This window comes from Arvicanthis niloticus, chromosome 4, assembly GCF_011762505.2.
Source record: "Arvicanthis niloticus isolate mArvNil1 chromosome 4, mArvNil1.pat.X, whole genome shotgun sequence".
NCBI classification, from domain to species: domain Eukaryota; kingdom Metazoa; phylum Chordata; class Mammalia; order Rodentia; family Muridae; genus Arvicanthis; species Arvicanthis niloticus.
In genome coordinates, this window is record NC_047661.1 from 17773747 (window position 1) to 17794907 (window position 21161).

The 21161-nt window shown below is 43.9% G+C and overlaps 1 non-coding gene across 1 annotated transcript; it reads right to left on the bottom strand.

Annotated features, from left to right (window-relative positions):
* Window positions 1-393: 393 nt before the first annotated feature.
* Window positions 394-537, bottom strand: LOC117707974 (small nucleolar RNA SNORA48). Its single transcript, XR_004606711.1, has one exon. It is a non-coding gene; the product is annotated as a small nucleolar RNA SNORA48 (small nucleolar RNA).
* Window positions 538-21161: the final 20624 nt, after the last annotated feature.

Here is a 21161-nt window from a genome sequence, read left to right on the forward strand (position 1 = left end):
TGGTCCACACATGGTAGTTATTGACATTAAGCCATTGTAATTAAACCAGTTAAAAATGTTGGAGAATTACTTCTACCAGAGACCCTACGAGGCATGGAGTGAATTCAGGGAGAACTGAAGGTGACTAATATAATATCTACCTCTATCTGATGGCTTATCTGGCATAGGCCCATTTCTCATCTGATTAGGGTCATAGTACCCAAGGCAGCAGTCCCTGCCACCCGACTCCTATCAGACTCCTACCATTGTTGGACAGCATTTCGTGGTGGCAAGCAGGTGTCTATGGCCCACCTGTGCCAGAGACTGAAGGGCATGTCTGTGGGTGGCATAATGGTCCTCTGTCTGTCTTCCTCCTCCCACACTGCACTGCCTGGGTTTGATTTGATTTGATTTTTATGAATCCTATGCATAGAACAGCTTTGGCCACCAAGCCAGGCATCAAGCTAGGATGAACAAAGGACTGCCATCTGTTCTGCCCCTGACTAATATAAGAACACCACCAACAACAAGGTGACTCTTTGCCCATTGTCAGGAGGAAGGCATACTCTTTCCAACAGGGCAACAAGGCAGGCAGCCTTCTAGTTTCAAATATTGGAGTGCTTGGTCACCAGGGACACTATTTAATAGAAGTAGGAGATACGGCTTTGTTAGAGTAAATGTAACACCAGGGGTGGGCTTTGGGGGCTAAAAAAAAAAAAAAACATGCCAAGCCCAGCTCCTCTCTCTCTCTCTCTCTCTCTCTCTCTCTCTCTCTCTCTCTCTCTCTCTCTCTCTCTCTCTCTCCCTCTCCCTCTCTCTCCCTCTCCTTCTCTTTCTCTTTCTCTCTTTCTCTCTCATTGCCTGCATGCTGCCAGGCTCCCCACCAGGTCCATTGTTGTGGCCCCGAGCTGCCCCACGTTAGGTGCCAAAAATGTTGAGAGCCGCACTACCCCGCGTTTGGGGGCCAAAATGTCGCTGACCGCTCTGTCAGTGTTGGAACCCACACTGCCAAGAGCCTTGGGGACTAAATTGTTAGAGCCCTCACTGCCCCAGGCTGCTCCAGTCCGAGGGTCAGAGTTCAACAAGAGAGGGAGTGAGGACTGAACAAGAAGAATGGAGACCAGACAGAGTGTGATTCAATCCCATTTATTCTTCAGTCTCTCTTCCTAGTCCAAGTCCCAAGTCTTGAGTTCCTAGTCCCTAGTTCCTAGTCCCTAGTGCCTCCAAGTTCCAAGTTTCAAGTTCCAAGTTCTAGTCTCGAGTCTCAAGTGCCTACTCCAAGTGTCTAATACTTAATAATAATCTCTTCTGTCTGCCTCTCACCTTTTATACGTCTCACTTCTAAGCCACACCTTTAAGTCATGCCTTTAAGTCATGCCCTTAGGTCTTGTCTCTAAATCTGATCTCTAAGTCACACCCTTAAGTCACACACCTTTAAGTCTCACACACCCAAGGGAAGATCCTGGGTATCTAAAACAAGATGTTATCAGAGTGTGCTCAGCTGTTGTAGGCTATTGTAATTAAGTCTCTTGTGAGGGTATATGGCTCAAGATGGCTGCAAGGATGAAATCCGCTTTCTGTTGGCTCCCCACAGTCCATCATAATGAACTAAACTTCTGAGGCTATAACCAAGTCCCCACCCTCACCTCCACCCCATTAAATGGCTTTCTTTCATAAGAAAAGACACCTTGGTCATGGTATCTCTTTCACAGCTATACAATGGTGACTAACATACCTTCCAAACATAATCACAAAGGGGTGAATCCTGCTTTATAAAAGTTAAGTCTTGCCTTAAGAAGGGTCAGGGATAAAAGGTTAGACCAATTTTCAAAATTAATTTAGAGAGGGTGGACTTAATAATCCAGTTCATGTGTTTAACCTTTCCAGAGCTCTGACGTCAACAGGTGCAATGGAGCTTCCAAACTACAATTCAGGCCTTACTGACCATGTGAGCTATAAACAAAATGAAGGCAGGTCCATTATCGGATCCAATTGACAGTAGAAGCCTGAACCTGTCTCTTAACCACTGCCATGGAAGTCTCCCTGTGGATAGCAAAGGTTCCCACCAGTCCTGAGAAGATGTCCGCAAACACTAACAGATAATTATACCCAGTGTGAGGGGGGCCTCATCTCTATGAAACTGACTTCTTTTTCTCACCAGGGGCTAGTCCCCTCACTTCGCCTCTTGCCTTGGGTTGACTTGTATGCAAGAGAGACATTTAGAGGCATCCTGCCACCTCTCAGAGATGCAGAATCTGGTGCCTGAAATATAATAAATAACCCAGATAGCCTAATAGTACCCAGATGTTGTCTGGAGCAGTTGGCACGCCAAAAGGCATCCAAGGACCCCAGGGAGGATACTTCTTGAGTTTGGCAAGACCTACCACCCAGCTGGATCCTGGGAATAGGTGGGTTGGGGAAGGAGCTGTAGATCAGAAAAAGCAATGAGCAAGACAGAAGGGGGTTCTACAGGCACCATGGCTGCTGTTCAGGCTGCCTGATCGTCCCTCTAGTCTCCTTGTCTTCAGATGTGTTGCTGTGTGGTGTCTCTTGTGATGACTAACAGCCATGAGGCTCCTCCTTGAGGAACCAGACCACACTGTAAGGAGACTGAGAATTGTTTTCCTATTTTTAACATTTTTTTTTTTCTTCAGCAATCAGTAAGTCTCTATAAAACATGCCATGGGCATGAAGGGTAGCAAAAGTATACCTGCAGGCTGTATAAATACTTATTTATCTGTCCTGTCCCCAACATAAGGCTTGATTGACAGCCATCAACTCCTCTTCTCGGCCAGTGTGCCCTATGGCAAGGCTTTTACCTTCTGGCCCACAGTATAGCTACTGTCGCTCCAGCTTTCCTCCTATGACGATGACCAGGCTGTTTCTATTGGTAAACAGATTGGCTTCTGCTTCAGGCAAGGGAATGACCTGGAGATACGGTCCTGACTTCAAGTCCCATAATCACACGTTAGCTCACAGCCATCTAAAACGGGATCTGATGCCCTCTTCTGGCATGCAGGTGCATATGCATAAAATATATAAATAAATCTTTCATGCAGTGACGTGGACAAGAGAGGGACACCCTCCTCACGCCTTGCCACTTTTGGCAGGCAGGAAAGCTGGCCCCTAGGTCATGAGGCCAGGAAAGCTGGCCTTACCCCTCACCAGCTACATCACTCAGGAAACCTGGCCCAAACTCTCACCTGCTGGAGCAATGGGTGAGCTAGCCAGGGCAGTGCTAGTATCTCACCCTAGTGCTGTGGATGCTGGAGAGCTGGCAGGCTGACCAGCTCGGCTACCACCCAGGCCCAGATCCAAGGCTTTGAGTTGAGCCACACCAACATCTAAACCATCTATGAACTGCTGGAGAGCATGAAAAGGCTGGTCTTACAGATCCAAAGCTGCAGGATCTCCATGACACAGGGCAAAAACAGGACAACCTAGAGGAGTCCTAGTGAGGGTCAGTATTGATACTGTAGAAGAATCCAGAGGCTTCGGACCAGGCCAGTGACTCAATGCAATGAACTTTTGCAAGTAAAGAAGTGTGGACAAAAGGGTGTACTGTAGGACACACTCACACACTATAGCTTCCACAAAGAGATGTTTGTTTGTTTTTGTTTGTTTGTTTGTTTAGTGGAGAAGTTAGAAAGGCAGAGGGCAGATACAGAGGGACAGGGAGATGAGTGGGATTGGGGTGCATGATGTGAAATTCACAAAGACTAAACGAAAAGTTAAATTTAAAAAAGCAAGTAAAGCACAGTGACAGAAGGCATCTGATGCCCTCTGCTGGCCTTCACATATGCTTGCACACAGAGGTATGCATACCTGCACCTACATGTGTACATACAATACACATAAATGATCAATATAATTACAATATTTCCCTGAATTTTATGAGACATTCTAACAAATTATTGAGCCTGAAGAGAGAGTATAGAAATCCCTGTTTTATAAAAAAAAAAAAAAAAACAGGCTGGTAAAAAGGAAGAAGGGCCCAGATGAGGTTGGCATCAGATTAGGGATAGCACTGTGATACTGAGCCTTAGCTTGTGAGCTATTTGACACAGTGTCAGAAAGGGATTGAATCAGGAGATACCCAGCTTATGATGTCTGTCGTATGCTTGGCATGTGTGGAGAAGCATCCATGTATCTGGTTACAAGTGCTCTTTGCTGAAAGCACGGTAGGAGTCTGCTGGTTTGTGTATCCCAGCCTGAAGAGCAGCAAATGCTTTGTACATAGTTGCTGTCACCATGAAATGAAAGCAATGGCTGCCAACATTGTCCAGTACTTGTAGAATTGGCTGTCAAGTGAAGAAATGACATATCTCCAGAATATACTCATAAAGTCATAACTGCAATTAAAATTTAACAGTGAATGAAGCAACCATCTAGTAACTTAACATCAGCTAATGAGTTAACACAGAACTGGAATTTGCCTGAACAATTCATATCCTAATTTTTTACATTTTAAAATATTTATTCTTTGATAATTTCATAAGTGTGTGGCATGTATCTTGGTAGTAACCAGCTCTTATTCTCTCCTCCTTCTCCCTACGCACCCTCCTCCTACTTCCATGTCTTCTTTTTTTTTTAACTCACTGAGTCCAATTAATGCTGTGCACACAAACATGGGTGTACAGCCATCAGCCATCCACCAGATACCATTGCTGAAGAAAATTAGCTCTACTTTGTGCATTGGCTCTCAACTCCCAATAGAGGTGGATCTTCATGAGCCATACTACCCATCTACACTGAAATGTTCTTTGACTTGATATTATACAGGTCTTATACCCAGCTGCTGTGAATTTATGAGTGCAATGACCATGTTATATCCAGAAGACAACCGTTTACAGCATTCTTTTTTATCCTGTAGCTCTTATATTCTCTCTGGATCCCCATCAGCAATGTCTCCTGAACTTTGAGGCATTAATGAAGGGAGTTTCATTTAGGCTAAGCACTCCACAGTCAGTTACTCTATTCTTTGACCAACTACAAGATGTTATCTGCTTCCTGAAGAAAATGAAGCCACTCTGGCCAGGCTTAAAAGCCGCCCAGTTCTATGGGTAAAATAATAAATGATCAGAAGGCGATTTGACCACATTTACCCAAACACTAACAGGTACTTCCCTAGAGTCTGTGAGCTCCCCAACCATAGGCTTTGGACCAGGTTAAAGTACCAGGCATGACCTATGAAATTCAGGTCAACATTGTACCAATGGGCATATCCTGCCTGAAGGCTGGTGTTGTAGCATGTAACATATAGCTGGTGTTGTAGCATTGGGTAAGGTCAGTGACGTCTTTTCCCCACCAGCAGCCTGCACAGCACCGCTCAGTGCTGTGGAAAATAACTAGCACAGAGGGAGTTCCCCACTCTGTTTCACAGTGCTTTCTCTCCAACCTGCAACTGAACCTCATTTTTATTTTTTAACCATAGAAACTGAATAATAGGAATTGGTCCAAAAATATGTAACCATTTTCATAAATTCTTCATGTTTCCATTATAGTTCTACAAAGATTGATGCTAAATGTAATTAGAAGCCCCTTAAGCAACTTTCTCTCCCTCTGTTTTGTTCCTCTCTAAAAGGATGCGTTTGGAATTAATTTCCCTTCCATGATCTAAAAAAAAAAAAAAAAAAAAATCTCTGCTTAAATGGTTAAGGATTTATGGCAGACTGGGGGCTCACAGGGAAAGAAGACATGGGCCTCATACAAAGGAGTGTGCAAACATCAGTCACAGTATAATGAAGAAGAAAACACGGGCAGATGTTAGTGTCAGATGCAGATATCCAGCCCACAGGTACACTGAGCAGGAAGTGCATGCGCATGGACCAGAATACAGTCAGATACAACATCTGCTCTGAACACCTTAACCACTATCCAGCAGAACAGAAGGGTCCTTAGGAAATCTAAACCCACCTGAAGAGTTAGGGCCTTCTGGTCCCCTGTTTTATACCTCAGAATAATTAAATCACACCCTCCAGGAACTTTATATGGAATGATTTGATAAGAACTCATAAAACCGATGACTTCAAAATGTGCAATTTTTTAATGTGTAAGTTTTCTTTTTAATGATCAAGCGATGTGTGATGCAGCCGTATCTCCTCTTTGCCCAGCACCATTTGGGGGAGAACAGTAAGGCTCAGAAATGAGACATCTCATACATCTGATATGATTTGGGTTTTCTTTTCCCTGAAAGTTTAATAATTCTTAGATGTTCTAGATGCCGTCATGGAAACAGAGGCATCACAACAACCAATTTCAAGTTTCAAACAGAGCAACCAAAGAGGGCAGGCACTCAGCAGAGAGTGCCATGTTCCTGTTACCATGAAGAATATCCAGAGTTCAGAGGCTAACAAGAGGCAAACATTTGTCACCCTTCCAATATCTGCCCTGCTTTCAAAGTCACTTTGCCTTTATTAGATTCATCTTCTAGTATCTGAATTATACCTCATTAGCTGAAAAGACACAGGACAACCTAGGGAAGTAACTAAATGTATTCACTTGTTTTCAAAGTGTTTACTTACGGGGTTGGGGAGATGACTCAGTGGTTAAGAGCGCTGGATACTCTTCCAGAGGAAGATATGTTCAGAGCAGATATCAATTCTCAGCATCCACATTGCAGCTCACAACTCTCTGTAAGTCCAGTTCCAGGGACTCTGACACCCTCTTCTGGCCTCTGCAAGCACTGTCTGCACATGGTGTACAGACATACACACAGACAAAACACCGACAGAGTAAAATGAAAAATAAATAAAACCTCAATAAATAAAATGTTCTTTAAGGGATCAGCGGTTAAGAGTGCTCACTACTGTTTCAGGGGACTCAGGTTTGGTTCCCAGTACCCACGTGGCAGCTCACAACTGCCTGGAACTCCAGTTCCAGCAGATCCAATGTTCTGTTCTGGCCCTCCTCAGGCACTTGCACACACCTAGTATACATAAAGATATGTAGGCACGCATATACAGAGTAATAATAAATAAATCTTTAGCATATACAGAGTAATAATAAATAAATCTTTAAAGTGAAAAGTCAAAAAAAAAAAAAAAACGTAAAAAAAATCAAACTGATGACAAATGTAAACTAGCAACATATATGTCTTTGAAGAACGATAAAGTGATCTGAAAGTAAACCAAAGACAGACTTAGACCAAGCAAGACTTGGAGGACAAATAATGTGTAATACAAGGTAAAAAGCCTCATCTTTAAGCCTGACTTTTAACATTCACTTCCTGGCCCATAAGTAATGCCATCAGACCAGACCAGATCAGCTGAAAACTCTTTTTCTGCCTTTGACTCAGTAACCTGCCCTCTCTCCACACACAGACACAGACACAGACACAGACACAGACACAGACACAGACACAGACACAGACACACACACACACACACACACACACACACACCCTCACCCTCTCCTTCCTCCCCTCCCCCTTTCTCTGTCTTCCTTTATTTCCTCCTTTTCTTTGTTTCTTCCTTTTCTCAATGGTAACCTAAAGAGCCAGCATCTTGTGACAGGAAACCTGCAGGTACAAAGAGCCTCTCGACCAAGCTTGTTACAGCTGGTCCCCACTAGACCTCGGAAGTCTCTTGAAGCTAGAGAATGACACAGCACTTTCACTCACATGTAAATTTTTGAAACTGTTAACAGAATCATGCCACTCGTTCATTTAGAAAAGCAAATATTGCCACTTTCGATCAAAGGCCAGTTTCCCTTTCTAGAATTCTAATCAAGTAAGTCGTATATAAGGCATGGTGAGCTGCCCTCTTCTGTTCGTAGGCAGGCAGTGCAGGGCAGTCAGCGAATGCTAGCTCTGCATAGGGTTTCACACTATACTGAGAACATTGGGGGGGGGGGGCGGGGGGGGGGTTTAACATCCAAGAACATTCCTACTGACCTCCAGCAACTGGAATATCCCCTTATGCAGAGTGGCTCCTCTTAGCCAGTTCAGAAGCACCATTCCTCTCTAGGGTGCCTGACCAGCAAGCTCTCTGGATCTGCAACAGCATGCTCCTCCTGGCGAAGAAGAAAACGTTTGACCTTGGGCTAGCTGCTCTATGCCTGATTTCCCTGGGCTACTGAAACTCACCAAATGTGTGAATAATTGTACCTCCCCCTTAGTGCTCCCTTTCTCTGCGCTTTGTCTTCACACTCATTGCCTAGAAGCTTTGAAAATGAAGCCGAACTGCTAATGTGTTCACACTTCTACCAGCATGGCGCCAGATGTTCCTCTGTGCCTTGGCAGAATACTGGCGCGCAACTGACAGAGCAGTCGAGAAGCAAACAAGCAAGGGCCAGGCCAGGATAAGTTGCATCTGGGCAGGAAGGAAATGCAAAGTAAAAGGGAAACTGAGGCCACTTTAGAGCAAAGTGAACCCTCAGCAGAAGCTTGGAGCTAACAATCCAGACACTGTTCTTCCATTTTAAGCTCAGTTGGTTGACTCTTACCTCAGTTACTCTCACACGCTCTTTCCCAGAGCCCACTGAGGTGTTTCCATAAGAACTCCTTATTCCTGGGACACGCTTGCCTGTGACTATCTATCACTAACTCTAATGTTTTTTCATCTTCTTCACTATATAAAGCCACTTCACCTAACACATTAAGACCGTTAACCTTGACAGAAATCAAAGCTAATTGTGTTTCTTTTAAAAACATATTTTAGTCGTCTCCAAAAACAAATATCTTTAATATTGAAACCAACCTTGGATCAGAGCAAAGTGCTGGAAAGCTTTCTGCTCCCCAGCCCCCCGCCAGCTAGAAATTCCCCAGCTGATAGACACATTGACAAGTGCCTACTAGGATAAAGGAAGAGTCCACAGAACCTCTCAGCACATAATGTGTTGACTCTACTAAGTGTTCCAGCTTAGTAGTTAATTAGAAAAGCATTTAACCTTCACAGCAAGTTTAAAGGGAGCTGGGGAGATGGCTCAGTGGGGAAGAGAACTGCTCAGTAAGCATAAGGACATATGTTCAATCCCCAGCACCTTTGTATGGCAGCACATGCCTACAACCCCAACACCGAGTGAGAGGTAGGCAGATCCAGAGAGCTCACTGCTCAGCCAGCCAAGATTAAAGGAGGAGTTCAAGTTCAGAGAGTAAAACCCAGTCTTGAGACAATAAAGCAGAGAGTGGAGGAAAAAGACATCTGATGCCTTTCAACACATGCAATGTTGGGACCCGAGCTGCCCCACTTTGAGCGGCCAAAAATGTTGCAGCCCTCTCCACTCCACGCTTGGTTGCCACTGTTTCCCAGCCCAAGCTGCCGCTCCGGTCTTCCGGTCAGAGTTCAACAAGAGAGAGAGTGAGGACGGACTTGAAGAATGGAGACCAGACAGAGTGTGATTCAATCCCATTTATTCTTCAGTCTCTCTTCCAAGTCCAAGTCCCAAGTCTTGAGTTCCTAGTTCCTAGTTCCTAGTTGTACTCCTGTTGTTCTCTTCCAAGTGTCCAATGTCTACTCCTACTCCTAGTGTCTGAATCTCTGTTACTCCAAATTGTTCTCTACTCTCCTGTCTGCCTCTCACCTTTTATCTGTCTCACTTCTAAGCCATGCCTTTTGGTCACGCCTTTAAGTAATGCCCTTAGATCTTGTTTCTAAATCTGATCTCTAAGTCACACCTTTAAGTCACACACCTTTAATCTCACACACCCAAGGAAAGATCCTGGGTACCTAAACCAAGATGTTATCAGAGTATGCTCAGCTGTTGTAGGCTATTGTAAAACAAGTCTCATGTCAGGGTATATGGCTCAAGATGGCTGCAAAGCTGATAGCCGCTTTCTGCTAAAAGTCAGCTCCCAACAATGCAACTTTATTATACTCACGTTACATATAACACAATGAGACAGATAGAGGCAATAATTGCCTACTCACTCACCCCCATGCATGTAAGTGATTGGACCCAGCGTTCACACCCTGTCTAGTAGCACAACTGCTAGTTGGAGATGGTCTATTGTTATTCACATATTAGTTCGTCCATTACTTCTTGAATATCTATCACGTGCCACAGTCACCTGGACTGAAAACATGACCCAATCAATGGGACTTTTACAGCTACCCATTCCCACTGTCTTCACTCTTCTTACCCTCTGGGAAAGAAAAAGAGGGCATGGGAAGATGAACAGAACAGGGTGAAGCCAGCTTACAGAATATTTCAAGGCTGGGTTGCCTGGCAAGCATGAGGACCTGAGTTCAATCCCCAGACTCCATTGAAAAAAATAAACCAACCCAAGCTGGGCACAGTGCCACATGCCTTTAGTCCTAACAGAGGCAGGTACATCTTTGTGAGTCCGAGGTCAGGGAGGTTACACAGAGAAACCCTGCTTCAAAAATCAAAAAAAAAAAAAAAAAAAAACAAAACAAAAAAAAAAAAAAACAAAGAAAGGAAGGAAGAAAGGAAGGAAGGAAGGAAGGAAGGAAGAAAGAAAGAAGGAAAGAAAGGATGAGAAAAGAAAGGAAAGGAAAGAGCTAACCAAGTGACAAGCATTTGTGACATTAGCAAGGTTGAGACAGAAGGCACACAGCTGCATAACCACACCTACACACTCATACAAACAGGTGTGGGAAAGAAATGGTGCAGAGGCACACACAGGCTGAGTGTGGCCAGACCTTGGGTTACCTTAAACAGCGGAATGACTAAGCTGCAAGCCTCATGCTCCAATACCTTCTCCTCAGCCTTCTTCACCCGACCTTGGGAGCCAAGAAGATAAGCTTCTTCAAACATACTGTGTGGAACATGGCACTCCCTTGTAAGACCTGTGGATGGCGGGAGGCACCTTTCAGAATCCAGAGATGGAATGAGAAAGTAAAATCAATGTACTCAGTTGATATGTGTAAGACGCAAGTCGAAGCACATACCAGCGATCCTTAGCTCTTAGTAGACACAGGCAGGAAGATAGCAAGTTCAAGGCCAAGCTGGGCTACAAAGCAAGACCTTGTGGGGAGAGGGATGAGTAATATTTCATTTTAGAAATGATGACACATACCTAATAATCCTAGCACGTGGGCGGCAGAAGCAGAGACATCACATATTTAAGACCAGCCTGGGCTCTCTATCGAGACGCTGGCTCTAAAGACAGAAAAGATACTCAGCAGTTTGACACTAATAGAGCTTTCTCTTATCAAGGTATGTGCTCCAAGAAGTTAAAATTTCACCTCATCACTGAGTCACTCATTGTGAACTATTATATTTACCCACTTCAGACAGGGCACCAGCAAGAGACCTAAGCTATGGTTCATTAGGTTTACTTGGAGACACATGGGTTATAAAAGCATGGAGTATACACAGGGATGGGGACAGGATTAGAGAAACATGACAAAGGGCTTACAGGAGCATGGTAGAGGTCTTAAAGGAGCATGGGGAGAGGTTACTTGCAAAAACTTAGAGGACTCAAAGGTAGCTATACCAATGAAGAGCCAGCCCACTCTAGCATGGGTGACAGCTTACCGAAGCTGCATCGTGGCCCTCCCTGTCCAACTTGCAGGCAGTCCCACCCCTCAGCATTTGGTCACGGCTTTTAGGTATCATCTGTGAAGATGCTGGCTAAAATGGGTTTCTTTCCTCTCCTACAATGTTCCCTCCTAACAAATCTTAATAGCATTGATGTGGAAGGCTCAACACCCACTCTTAGCCTCTTTTCCTGGGGTACACCATTCTCTACCACACACTACACATACGTGTGTAAATGCATATGTTACATTACTTTTCCTGGGGAAACGTGAACAGGTATCTATCCACACCAGATAGGGAACCAAGAACTGAGCCAAGCAACACTTCCATCTAAGTCCAGCTTAGTGAGCCAGGAAGTTTGTGAGGCTTACAGAGGCATGGGTAAAGGGTTATTTCCAGGAGCATGTGACTCAGATGCAGCTGTATCAATGAAAACACCCACCCCACTGTGAGTGGTGAGCTCTTAAAAGCCACTGATGGATTCCTGGTTCAGTAACCTCCACCTTCCATATGCTCTGCCTCCCCACCAAGATAACATGCAACTGGAAGGAGCAAGTGGCAGCTGGGAGCCCAGGTAAGGGTCCTGTGATTCCTCCCCCTCTCCTACAAAACTTAGAAAGCATTGTGTTCTTGCTTATTTCATTGCCATGACAACAGGGGCAACTTTCCCTATATGTTAGTACAGCAATCTCTGCTCTACAATAACCAGTGGTTGTGGTATTCCCAGAGAAAACAGCTCAGTAGATCAACATTCGTGCCATTCTAACCTGTGGGAAGCCTACAGAAGGCGGCTATCATCCTTGCAGCCATCTTGAGCCATATACCCTCACAAGAGATTTGTTTACAACAGCCTACAACAGCTGAGCAAACTCTGATAACATCTTGTTTTAGATACCCAGGATCTTCCCTTGGGTGTGTGAGACTTAAAGGTGTGTGACTTAAGGGCATGACTTAAAGGCATGACTTAGAAGGTGAAAGGCAGACAGAAGGAGGAACAGAGAATTAGGACTAGAACTAGGAGAAGGACTTGAGACTTATTACAGCTGGAACTAGGATTAGGACTAAGACTTGGTACTAGGAACTAGGGACTTGGAACTAGGGACTTGGAGAGAAGAGAGACTGAAGAATAAATGGGATTGAATCACACTCTGTCTGGTCTTCATTCTTCAAGTCTATCCTCACTCTCTCTCTTGCTGAACCCCAACACGTGGACTGGAGCAGCTTGGGGCAGTGCAGGTTCCAACATTGATATGATAGAGCGGTCCCCGACATTTTGACCCCCAAACATGGGGTAGCTCGGCTCCCAACATTTTTGATGCCCAATGTGGGGCAGCAAGAATGAAAGACCCAGTGAGGGACGTTACTGGAAGAAGGATCTGCCAAAAATTCAAAAGTGAAACAAAGGTGATCACCGCGGGAATCTACTACCTCTAGAAAGGTAATGAAAATGGGGCAAGAAATAAGTCAGCCTGAACTCAACTCTCTGTTTTTGTTTTGTTGTTTGCTGCTCACATGTGTTAATTGTCTGATTTTGTTTTGTTGTTTGAATGTTGTCTTTCATGTTCAAAATAAAAAGAAACGTATATGTCCAAAATTAGAATCCAAAATACAACCAAAGGTTGATGACAATTTGTTAGAGCCAGATTGTGCCGACCTAAAGGAAGAGGCAGTCAAACATTATGACCCCGAATGGCCCTCCTCCCAAAGCCCCTCTCCCAGTGCTCCTCCGTCTCCAAGTGCTCCCGCAATGGAGATGGTGGTTATAGATCTCAGAAAGGAGTTAAAGGACAAAATTTCTATTCTTAAACAACTAATAGAATTAGAGAAAGAGTATCAGGACTTAATTAATCAGCTACAAAAATTAAAGACAGAGAAGATGTCTCAAGAGGTAAACTGCGAAAATCCCCCGGCTGCTTGTGTTCCTCAACCAGGAGTCTAAAGGCAGTCCCTGTCCCCTAGCTTTAGATTAGCCACAGATCATCCAGAGAAGAGAGACGCTGTGGCTTTCCCTGTATCTGAGACCAGAGACAATCAAGGGGTTGCTTGGAGACATCACACAGGGTTTAATTTTCAAATTATTAAGGAATTTAAAAATGCAGTATCACAATACGGTGCCACTGCTCCCTTTACTCTTGCAATTTTAGAGTCTGCCGCAGAGGAGTGGCTGACTCCTAGTGATTGGAATACGTTAGTGAGAGCAGTTCTTAGCAGTGGTGACTATCTTATTTGGAAACATCACCACCCGTACCTCTAAGGTGGCTCTATTAGACTCTTGGTTCCCCAACTTATGATTTAGTGGGGAACATTATTTAGACTCAGGAGAAAACCCACTACCACAGTTACTATAGCTGGTTTGGGGGTTTGAGATTGACTGGAGCAGGAACGGGGATTTCCTTACTTATTTTGTTAAGATCAAATCTATGATCAGTTCTGTGTTTCTATAGATTTAGATTCTGCTATAACACATTTGTAAACAGAATAGAAGAGGCTTATACTTTTTACTCCTCTGATAGAGGGAGTTATGTGTTGCCCTTAAAAATGAGTGCTGCTGTTATACTGACTATTCAAGCATTGTTAAGTCTCTTGTCTCTCAGGTTCATGCTGTTCAACAAACTGATGGCTTTTGTATGACAACAGGTAGACACTATTCAAATGAAACCCATACAGGTCCATCATTACAGGCTGGAAGTTGGGGATTCTAAAACCTGTCATCAAGACTAACGAGGATTAACCCCTAACTTATGCGCTAAGCCGGATAGTCAATGATGGGTAAGAGAACACTTCAAGACCCTTGCCCCTAAAAAGGGAGGCCTCACCATCCTAAGACAGAGGCTCAACCAATGGCTGTTGAGTATTCAAAGACAGGAAAGGGAGGCTGGGATCCTTTGTTCCAACCTAAGGCAGGCATGGTTTCTGTAAGCTTTCCCAGCCTTCCCTTTTGAAAAAAATTTAAAAGGGGGGACCTGTGGGGAGCCGACAGAAGGCAGCTATTATCTTTGCAGTCATCTTGAGCCATATACCCTCACAAAAGATTTGTTTACAACAGCTGAGCACACTCTGATAACATCTTGTTTTAGATACCCGGGATCTTTCCTTGGGTGTGTGAGACTTAAAGGTGTGTGACTTAAGGGCATGACTTAAAGTCATGACTTAGAAGTGAGACATATAAAAGGTGAGAGGCAGACAGAAGGAGGAACAGAGAATTAGGACTAGAACTAGGAGAAGGACTTGAGACTTATTACAGCTGGAACTAGGATTAGGACCTGAGACTTGGTACTAGGGACTTGTAGAGAAGAAGAGAGACTGAAGAATAAATGGGACTGAATCACACTCTGTCTGGTCTCCATTCTTTGAGTCTGTCCTCACACACACTCTCTCTCTCTCTTGCTGAACCCCAACCCATGGACTGGAGCAGCTTGGAGCATTACTGGTTCCAACATTGATAGAGCAGTCCCCAACATTTTGGCCCCCAAGCGTGGGGCAGAGCGGTCTGCAGCATTTTGGCCTCCAACTGTGGGGTAGCTCGGCTGGCAACACTAACCCTGCACATGGGATCCTTAACTGTGATTGTTGAGTTGATCTGTGTAGCTGTGAACTTAGCTAAGCTGATTTGGCTCCCAGTGGGTCGCACATACACACCTGCCCAGGAGCAATCTGAATTCGCAAATGAAACACACACACAGGCCAATTAATTTTTAAATGTTTTGGCTAGCTCAAAGACTAGGCAGTTCTAATCCTCTCTACGGCTAACTCACATTTCCCCCTGTAATTCTGGCTTAATGCCCTCTAATTCTATATTTTATCTTTGTTGTCCTGGCTCCTTCTAGGTGGCTGCCTAGTCTTTGCTGACCAAGATGCTTCTGGGCAGCCCTCTCGGGGGCTGCATTCCTTCTCACCTACATTTCAAATGATTTTTCCTTCTGAAGCTCTAAATCTGATCTGTCTCCCTCTGAATCCTGGTGATTCTCCCTTCCTCAATTCTAGTTCCTAACCCATGCAATCTAAAAGTTCCACCCCTCTCTCTTTGCCTAGCCATTGGCTGTTGGCTCTTTATTGATTGATCAAGAACCAACTGGAGACAAGAACCATCAGTGTTTGAACACAGAGATTCCCTACTAATTCAAAGCATTAGAACCAATTTACAAGAGGTCTGATTACTAAATAACAAGATTAGTAAAACCTATCTCTACAAATGTCAGTGATGGTGTTTCCAGAGAGGGTGACAGTTCTCTGCCCTGATCAATGGATTGATCTCTTGATGAATCCATGGTACAGTGGTATTACAGTGAGATGGTGAAAGGTAAGAGGGGCAAAGGTATAGGAAGTAGGTCACTAGGAACGTGTTCTTGAAGACTCTTTCTTGCCTTGGCCCCTTCCTATATCTCCTTCTGTGTTTCCTGTCCACCATGACTTGAGAACTTCCTCAGGTTCCCATCGTCATGGTGTCCTGCCTAGGAACAGGTGACTGTGATTAATTTGAAACCATGAGGCAAAAGAAATCTCTCCTCATTCAAATTGCTTTGTCAGGTATTTTTAACAGTGTTCAGTAACTAATACAGCTTGACCTTTGTAGACATAGAATGGATGATATGGAGTCATCCAGTCCATTGCTGTCAGTAAGTAGCCCAAGAGTGATTCTGAGTTGAGTCATTTTCTCAAACTTTCAGATTCACAGATGTCTCAGAAAATCAAAACAGTAGGCAGGAATGAAAAGACATTTTCAGAAGTATCGTGAGAGAGTAAAAGGTGTGTACAGTGGCAAAATTAGAAAAAGATGCCTTTTTCATGGTCTGTGTTGCTTTTTTGCTGGATAAGACTGTCTGACACTCAGTAAACAGAAGGGAATAGAAATCTCCTAGACCTGTGATACCTGGAAGCATTGAAACTAAGCTTTGAAAAATCTAGAAAATTCTCCCTGTCAGAGGGGTTTTCAGTCTCATCAGATAAAAACACCTCAAGATAGAACAGTAACATATTACTTATCAGAAATTAGAGAGAGAAGATATATAAATGTTAAAGATCCTTGGAACATCCCAAAAACAGCACTGCTACAGTGTGCAAATCTGGCACACTGACATAGAGTCTGCTCCTGTCCAGACAGGTGTCAGGCTCCTTAAAAATTAATAGGATCTCAAGGCAAAACTGCATTCTACTCCTGAGTTAAAAGAAACATTTTTTTCCTTTCATGCTTCCCCAAAATCTACAACTCTGATCATTCACTGTCAGCAAAGTTTCTGGGATAGTGGCATGCCCTTCATAGAGCTTCAAAGATGAAGACAAGCATTGCCCTGCCTGTTTTCGTATTTACAGTTGATAACAATACCCAAGAATTTATGACTAATCTTCTAGAAAGTTCATAAAAGATGGTCTTCCAGCCATACTCCCTCAACCTGTGTCCACAAAGGTCAGATCTAGATTGGACTGTTAACTAGAATGTTTAAGTTTCTCTTCCTATTTAAGTAACAGACAAACCCATGTTTGAAAAGCCATGTCCCCGACGGCTCACACAGGCTTAGATCGCAATGCAATGACTTCGGAAGCCAAGTTCTACTTTCCTTTTGGGTGCTGTCATAAAAACACCTTGACCAAAAGCAACATGTGTGAGAAAAGGTTTATTTGGTTTGCACCTCCTGGTAAAGAAGCCAGGGTAGGATTTCGAGCAAAAACTTGAGGCAGAGGCTGGAAGAGTGCTGCTGTCTGCTTCGTGTCTCATGCTTACTTAGCTAGCGTTTTTATACACACAGCCCAGGCCCATCTAACTAGAGATAGTGATGCTCACAGTGGGCTGGGCCCTCCTATAATGAAGACAATCAAGACAAATCCCCCACAGAAATGCCCACAGGCCAATCTGAGCTAGATAGTTTCTCAATTGAGATTCTCTTCTCAGATGACCCTAAGATGTTCAAGTTGACAGTTAAAGCTAAGAAAGGTTGGATGCTGGGGGCTCTGCCTTCATCAGTGAGTTAATCCATGGCGGATTCATAATTTGATGACAGTGTTGGAAAGTGGTAGACAGCAGCCAAAGGCATCAGATCCCCTGAAAGTGGAGTTACAGATGGTCGTGAGCTGCCATGTGGGTGCTGGGAATTAAACTTTGGTACTCTGTAAGTCCCTGGCTTATTTTTCTTTTTCGGGGGGCAGGGGGTATGGGATTGAGATAGAATTTCTCTGTGTAGCTCTGGCTGTCCTGGGACTCACTTTGTAGACCAGCTGGCCCCAAACTCACAGAGATACCCCTGCCTCTGCCTCCCAAATGTTGCAACTAAAGGTGTGCACCACTACTACCTGGCTTATCTTCTCAACACAGGGATTTCCAATGTTTTCTTGCAAGTGTCATAATTTCTTTAAGGCTGGATGAAATACCACTGTGTACATGAACCGCATTTTCTATTTATTTGTTGATGTATGACTAGAGGAGTCACATTCAGCCTAGGGATATTCTTCTATTGGGTTTCTTTTTTAGTTGAAATACATCTTCACTACTATAGTTTTTTGAAAAAGTACTTTAAAAGTTAATCATTTTAAGAGTTCTGGAAATGGCTCTGTGGTTAAGAGTATTGGTTGCTCTTCCAGAGGACCAAGGATCAATTCTTAGCATCCACAGGGCAGCTCTCAGCCACTTGTAACTCCAGCTCCAAAGATCTGTTGACCTCTTCTAGCCTCCATGGGTACTGCATGAAGATGGTGCACAGGCATATGTGCAGGCTAAACACACACAGGCGAGTGCACACAAACATAGATAGATAGATAGATAGATAGATAGATAGATAGATAGATAGATAGATATTAAACTATCATCATTCTATATGCGTGCTCTTATTTGGGTTTTGTTTGTAGTGCTGAGGATGAACCTAGGGCCTCAGGTACCCTACGTGAACAGTCTACCACAGAGCTACATACTCAGCTCTTCAAATTCTTCCTTTTGACCACAGACCACCCTGTCAATATTCTTCACAATCCCCAAGGTTACAGGTCCTAAGGACAACTACAAGTTCCTCACTAGAAAAAACAAGAATAAGAAAACATTGAGATTTCAGCAAGGGTTAGATGAGAAGAGACATCATCTCTGCAAAATAACAAAAGTGAGAAATAGGAACCCCCAGCTTCTGGGGATGAGTTAGGAGCATGCATGCAGCAAGGCCCAGGGCTGAACTGTCCATGGCTGCAGCAGTGCACTGCTCACCAGCAGTGTCCCAGACATTAGCTGACCTGCAAAGGGGACTCACCATGATCCACGGCAGACTGCACAGAACCTGGTCCAGGAATACAGTCAGCTGTGGTGGCACAGGCAGGTAGGATATGCTCAAGAAGCAGAGACAGGAGCATTGGAAGTTTGAGGACAAACTTTAGCTGGGCATGGTAGTAACACTTTTAATCCCAGCACTCAGGAGGCAAGGCAGACATATCTCTGTGCATTCAAGGCCAACCTGGCCAACATGGCAAATTCCAGGCAGCCAGGGCTACGTTGTAAGACTCTGTCTTAGAAATAAAACAGTAGGGAAAGGCAGAACATTTTCTGAGAAACTGTTGGAGAGACAGAATTATTCAAATACTCCAAAAAACACTTATTAAAACAAAATAAAGCTGCAAATGCTGATTATTATTGTTTTTGAGTTGTGTTTGCAAAACAATTTTACTGAAGCTGCAAGTCCTCACAGGCCTATTTGCCTGTGTCCTACATTGGTGACAGCTGATAAAATGACATGGTAGCCACAGAGCCAGAGTTTTCTCACTCCCGTAACCTAAACCTTACTCAGTTTAGCTGACTCTCCATACAAGCTTTCCCACGTTTCGGTTTGTATGTGTATATTTGTTTGCTGTATGTAATTTTAAAATAAATATATCTTATGTACACAGACCAAGTTTTAAATTTTATGAATGTGGTGATTTTATTTTTAAGCCTCCATAATGCTGGTGAGTTTGTTGAAATTCAAAATCATTATCAAAGAAATTATATTTTTTTAAATCAAACCTCCATTTGCTTTTAAGCCATCAAAGGTTTCTCAATAATACCCAGCTGTGGAGAGTAGTGAGCTTCTTCCAGGCTGCACAAGAAGTTGAGGTCATTACCAAACGCCTCTCATTTGTGAGCTGGTAAGTACTTTCCTTTCCTCTTGTCTAGTGACTCCTCCCTCAAAATCTTACAAAAATAACTAAGAAACTAGAACAATGTTGTGGGGGAAAAAAACAATCCAAAACAAGCAGAAAAATTTCTAGAGACTGGTTCAAGAGAGAACTGGGTTAGATCTGCCCCTCTCCCCCCCCCCCAAAAAAAAATAGAAAAATAGGACAGAAAGTCTGCTTTAGTATTGCCTGCACTATAAAAACTCGACTAAATGTCAAAAAAACAGGAGATTGCTTAGATAAACCATAGTTCAGTAAAGTAATTATTTTATTGTATAATCACTGAATGTGATGTTTTAAAGCCAAGAGTGGTAGTGTACAAGTGTAATCCCAGCACTCAGGAGGCTGACAGAGGATGATTAGCATCAGTCTGAAGCCCACCAAGGATATTGTCTTAGGGTTTTACTGCTGTGAAGAGATACCATGACCTTGGCAATATTTTACAGGCTGGCTCACAGTTTCAGAGGTTTAGTTCAGTATCATCACAGCGGGAAGCATGGCAGTATACAGGCAGACACAGTGTTAGAGAGCTAGCTGAGAGTTCTACATCTGGATCTGCAGGCAGCAGGAAAAGACAATGAGACACTAGGCTTGGCTTAAGCTTCTGAGACCTCAAAGCCCACCCACAGTGACACACTTCCTCCAACAAGGCCACACCCCCTAGTAGTACCACTCTTTAGTGACCAAGCATTCAAACACATGAGTCTGTGGGGCCATTCTTATTCAAGCCACCACAGGTACATAGTGAGTTCTAGGCCAGCCTGGGTACAGAACAAGACCTGGCCTCACACCCAACAAACAATAGTGTTGGGGGAACTGATCATGCAAAGTGAAACTTCACAATAAAATATGAGTGTAGTTTGAGTTCATGTTTACTTAGTGGTGTATGTAATTGAAAAGTTTGGGGTGGTGAGGCAGGATCTGCTTTCTGCAAAAGTAAAGATGGACGTTCTCCTATCCTCTGGCTAAGTAAAGATCTAAGCTCCCAAGAGTACAAGTAAAGCAGGCACACAAATACACATAAAGACAGGCAGAGATGCAGACTTGCTAAGGACCTGCAGTACACAAGGGATACTATGCACATACACAAACACACACACACACACCAGAAAATAGGCGATTGCCACCCAAAACAGAGCCAGAGACAGGGATGAGGTGCAGGTAGCTTATTTTAGGAGCAGTTTGCAAAGATGAGTGTCAAAAGGAGATGAGGCAGCCACCACAAGGAAGCATGTGGGTGTGATTTCTGTGGTTGGGAGATGCAGACCTTCTGAGACCTACAAGTGGAGGCCCCAGCCATGGCCCTACTTCCAGACCTGCACAAAACTGAATCCAAAAAGTTTGCCACAGGGTGGCCCCAGCTCAGTTTTTAAAAAGTGACCTCAGCTGAGTCCACACTGGGAGGAGTGTAGCCAGATGACAGTGTGCCTGCAACACCAGCAAGGTGTGTACCCTGAAATCTCTCATCTGACCTACCTGGAGATTTGAGCCTAGAACAGAAACCATTATTCTCGTGTTAAATCCCTTAACCTGGGTGTAACAGTTTTCCTATAACACTGTAAGGCCTAATAAAACAGATCCAGCAACCTAACTGAGTCCTAGGCATCTGGTCT